This window comes from Dipodomys spectabilis, unplaced genomic scaffold (genome assembly GCF_019054845.1).
Source record: "Dipodomys spectabilis isolate Male_0828 unplaced genomic scaffold, ASM1905484v1 ptg000269l, whole genome shotgun sequence".
Taxonomy (NCBI): Eukaryota; Metazoa; Chordata; class Mammalia; order Rodentia; family Heteromyidae; genus Dipodomys; species Dipodomys spectabilis.
Genome location: NW_024870946.1, coordinates 1,507,850 through 1,513,238, shown reverse-complemented (window position 1 = coordinate 1,513,238; position 5,389 = coordinate 1,507,850). Strand labels below are relative to the sequence as shown.

Genomic DNA, 5,389 nt, shown 5'->3' with positions numbered 1-5,389 from the left:
CAATTAAGTCACGCAAAAATGAATGAAAGAGGAAAAAAAGTGAAAAGAATGAGAAAGAAAAAAAGGATCAAAAGTTCCTTAGAGCTAAAACACACACACACACACACACACACACACGAACAAACATTCCCCCAAAATAAAAATTATAAGAGGAAGAAAAAAAGGTTAACAGCAAACAATTTTTTAAAATGAAAAATGAAAAAAAAAATTTAAACAAATTTTAAAAAGAACAAAAAATGAGTTCTTTGATTTTTTGGAGGGGGTGGGAAGATCCTGTATCTCCCTTGTGTCTGTAACCAGTCTCTTGTTGGAGTCTCTGGTCTGCTTGTGGTGTTTGATTTTCCTGGGGGTTCATTGGTTTCTTAAGTCAGTTTGTTTGAGCAGGCAGAAAAATGTTCTGCTTTACCCAGAATTTTGTGATCCTCCTACTAGGCTAGTTCAATGGGAGGGAGATCTGCTTTGAGTATCACAAAAGAGAGAGATGGCTGTTTCCTCTACTTTGGAGATGCTTTGATGAGGCTTGGTTCTGGGTAGAGTGGAGGCCTTTCAACAAGCAGTAGAGTTTCCCTGAGGGGCTAGCTTCTGACACACTTGCAGAGCCTAGCCTGGAGACATTCTCAGGGTTTATGTTTACTGAATTTCAGTTGATTCTCAAGACTGCTGTAGGGAGGGGCAGCCTCTGGCTCTGTTTAGCCAGTGAAGAAATCAACACTTGAGGAGGGCAGAGCTTTCTCTGCCTGGGCTGGATGACTTTTCCCTGGGTGGAGCTGAGCCTGGCAGGTGAGGTCAGGTTCCTGTGACCTGCTAAATGACTCTTGTTTTCTTCCAAGGCCTGAGTTTGAGCTAGCTGCTCAGCTAGGCCTTTATAAGTATCAAAGATGGAGATCTCCAGTAGTGGGGAGGGGAGGGGTTGCCTTTCCTCCTCTGCTCCCTTAGAAGGAGTGAGGATGTCAGGCTTCTACTCACGCCAGAGTCTTGGTTCCTGGGTCGTCTGTGGTCTTCGATCTGCAGGATGAAGATGTCTGTTCCTTGTCAGTTCTTGCTGGTGTTGTGTAGAATCTTCTAGCCCGCTGATCTGGGGCCTTTGTCCCGGACTCTCTGTGTTTCAGGTTTGGTGGCTACGGCTGCCACAGCCACCGCCACAACCGCAGCTGAGCCTGCTGGCAAGTGCACGGACCTGTCCCCTTGCCTGGATTTTCCCTCTCTGGCCAAACTCTCTGTACTGTGATGGCACCCTTGGTATGATTCTCTTGCTTAGGACTGTTCACTGGAACACTTAAACTGCTTTCTATGAGAGAGCCTATGTACCCTCCAGCTTCTCCCCTACCATCTTCCCAGAACTCTTTTGAATTTTAATCATTTCTTGTTAATCTCATCTTTAATCTCTTTATACAAAATCAATAATTAATTCAAGGGAGGAGAAAGGAAAAATTTAAGCGAATCCTTACATTTTTCAATTTTCAATAACATGATATTGCTTATATCATTTTCTGTTTATGCTTTAGACTATATAATTCAATTTAGTTAGACCTTTCATAAGGCTATGTGTATTTTATTTATTTTATGTTGATTGTTCTTTCCAAAGCCTGCGTGTCTAATTTCCCTTTGTTTCTTTCAGTCTCAAGTAGTTCAGATTTTAAATTGAAGAATAAATTGAAGGAAGCAAACAAAAAATACAGTTCCTCTCATCTGATAATGCCTCTACAAGAATGAAGAAAGAGTTCATCCTGCTAAGGACCTATGATAGGATATCAAAAAGAGAATTCATTGTTCTAGGTATTCCCTATCTTTGCAATGCAACTTAAATGATATAAAACACAATATACTGCTCAGGTACTTTTATGTTTTATCTGTTTTGCACATTATCATATGGACATTACCTCAGTCTACAACATTCCTTCATTATTCTGTCCTTGATACTTTTACACTACCAAGGTATAAGATAACCAGTTTGATTTAAAGCATTTTACGTTGTACACCTGGCTTCCTTGGAAGCAGAGCATGGTCAATAGATCATATTCCTTCTGGTTGCTCACTACCTGTAATGTTTTCTGTAATATTATTGCATTTTATTTAGTATTAAAAATTATGGCTAAACTCAAAGCTCATTCATAGAAGTTTATGTTAAGTATTTTGCAAGTTTTATTTGTCCCAATTCTTAAGATAACATTTGCTATATTGCTAATGTATTATCATTTTAGTGTTGGGAAAATTTGTAATTAAAGGCACGAAGTGTATGGCCCAAAGACACACAGTGAGGAAGGAAATGAGTCACAGTCTCCAAAAGCCTTTTAGCAATACAAAAATTGTAGGTAAAATCTCTCCATTCTCCTACACTCTCAATTCAATATTCATATTGTCCTATAAATAATAGCATACCAAATATTGCCCATGATGATTGTTTTCTGTTACATTTTGTCTCCAACAAAGACTGTGTTGGTGACATTGGGTTACCATGCACAGAGCTGAGCTTATAAATTGAGGTCCAAAGAGAGTCAAATTTCTTTTGTCCCACAGCTCCAGTATCCTTTTTTAAAAAGTACTAAAACTTTTAAATACCAACACTTACTATCTTTTAAGAATCTGAAAACGAAGTAAATTCACATATAATCACTCCAAAATGCTTTAAAAGTAGGAGATTATATAACAGGCCCCCATCAAGTAAACTTTCTTCTACTTTTAAAATTATTCTGAAAGCCTTGCCCTGGCTGGTCACACCTGTAATACTATCTACACGGGATATCTACTCAGGAGCCTGAGATCTATGGATAACTGTTGGAAGCCACTCAGGGCAGAATAAATTCATGAGATTATTTTTCAGAAATTATAATGAACTAGCAAAGAGCCAGGAATGGAGATGTAGCTCATATATTAGCTCATCAATCTAGAGAGGAAAGGCCTAGCAAGACCTTGAAGCCCTGATTTCAAACTCTGAGCATGCCCATACACAAGCATGTGCATGTGTGCATGTGTGCATGTGTGTGTGTACACACCCCCCACACACATTTATTCAAAATAACTTCATATCAGCATATCAGCGTTCTGCATTAATTTCTTTGTTAACGTTATTATCTGGGTAAAATAGAGGAAATAAACTCTTCTATATTAGAACATTTTTATACGTTTTTTTTTTTTTTACTGTGAAAATACTGTACAGAGGGGCTACAATTACATGGGCAAGATAATGAGTACATTTTTTATCAAGAATTGTAGCCTCCTCCTTTGTTTCTCCTTCCCATCCCTTCCCCTCCTCCCCCAGCCCTCCCACCCAATCCTCCCTGCCCCCGCCACCAAAGTTGTAAAGTTCGTTTTCGACATAATGACTTGTACTTCTCATTGTTGCAATGGGTCCACCTGTAAAAATAACTGCATAGAGGTGTCATATTTATATGAGCAAATAATGAGTACATTTCCTAACAAGCATTGTTACCTCTTCCTTTCTTTTTCTTCCACCATCCCTTCCCTCCCACCTCCACAAATACACTCCCCTCCCCCTTCCCCTGTCTAAATTGTAAAGTTCATTTTTCAACATAGTGTCTTGTGCATCTCAACCTGTATCCCTATTTAAAAATTTTGTATTTCCCTTTCCCCTCCCCAAATTAGAGAAACATATACACAGGATGTAGGCACACCAACTTCAAATACAGTGAAAACAGGGGTTAGAGCGTAGGGGAGGAACATATAAAGGAACAAAAAAAAATCACATCACACATTATAAGTATCTTAGAAACAATAGCAAGAAACAAAAAAACGACTTGTCTGGTTCATTTCCTATAATATCATCTTATCTGATATGCACATAGCTTATGATCTATTCTGCTTATCCCAGACATATATTAGCTGTTGAAAATAAGGGAAACCATGGGACCTATGTTTCTTTGGACTTGGCTTACTTCACTTAATAAATTTTTTTCGAAGTCTTTCCAATTCTTAACAAATTGGGCAATGTCATTCTTTCTGATGGAGGCGTAGAATTTCATTGTGTATATATACCACATTTTCATGATCCATTCATCTTCTGTGGGCCATCGGGGTGGGCTCCATATCTTAGCTATTGTAAATAATGCTGCAGTAAACATATTTGTGCTGGTAGTTTTAGTATGGTCTTCTTTGTGATCATTTGGGTAAATCCCCAAACGTGTGATTGCTGGGTCATAGGGGAGCTTTATATGGAGTCTTTTGATGAGCCTCCATACTGCTTTCCAAAGTGGTTGAACAAGTTAACACTCCTACCAAGAATCAAGTAAGGTTCCCTTGTGGCCACATCCTCTCCAGCATCTTTAGTTGTAAAAATATGGAATGATTCAAGAATTTGCATGTCAACCTTGCACAGGGGCCATGTCAATCTTCTCTGTATTGTTCCAATTTTAGTGTATGTGCTGCTGAACTGAGCACAGAGCATTTTTTATATATAAAGTGTAATTGATTTTCTTAAACTAGACAATTCAAAGAAAAGTAAGTTTTGAAGACTTCTCGTGAAATTTTAGAACCATGTACCTCTTACATAAGCACACATTTAAGAATAGTCAAGATTGACATGTCAAAACAAAATAATCCCAGATATTGTTGTTCAAGAGATGTGTAGGATCGGGGGGTGGGGGGAATTGGGTTGGGGGGCAGAGGAAGGCTGGGAAGGGATGTGAAGGGTAAACAAAGGAGGAGGCTGCAATGCTTGATAAGAAATGTACTCATTATCTTGCCCATGTAATTGTAACCCCTATGTACAGTATGTTCACAAAAAATAAAAATAAAAAAAGAGATGTGTAGGAGGACGAATTCAATTATTCTGTATAAGGCACCTGTCATAATGAACACTGCGGCAAGTATTAAGGTTTGTTAAAAGTTTTAATGTTTTAAATATGTTTAATTTTGGGAATTTGCTTATATAGGCCAAAATTATGACTGTTTGTCAGGTCATACAACTTTTCTATAAATATTTAAGATTTATGGTAGCAGACATATGCTACTAAAAAGTACATTTCAGAGTTTATAGAAACATTACTAATGAGATGTTGCAAAGTCTTAGTGTAAAGAAGCAGAGTGAAGAGTTAAGACTTTGTTAACTGCACAGTTTCTCTTAAAACTTTAGGGCTTCCTTACTTTATATGTTATTGAGGAACAAATGATGATATAAGCCATATACAAATGATGAGATGAGTCATAAAAAGCAATCTTAGTGGGTAACTTTAAAGACTACACATAGCCTATAAAACTCTTGTTGAACATCATAATCTTATTCAGTGTTAAATGTACAGAAATGTAAGAATAGTAAAATCAAATATGTAAGTATACTTCAAATACTGAAAACACTGGTAATTCTTTGATATTTTATTTTATTAATCATTAAGATTTAGTTATTGTGTTTCTTTATTTGTAGTATTGTTTCCCT

General features: G+C 37.4%; 1 non-coding gene across 1 annotated transcript; it reads right to left on the bottom strand.

The window, feature by feature from the left end:
- Positions 1-4,288: 4,288 nt before the first annotated feature.
- Positions 4,289-4,395, bottom strand: LOC122125989. The gene has a single exon (XR_006150826.1). It is a non-coding gene; the product is annotated as a U6 spliceosomal RNA (small nuclear RNA).
- Positions 4,396-5,389: the final 994 nt, after the last annotated feature.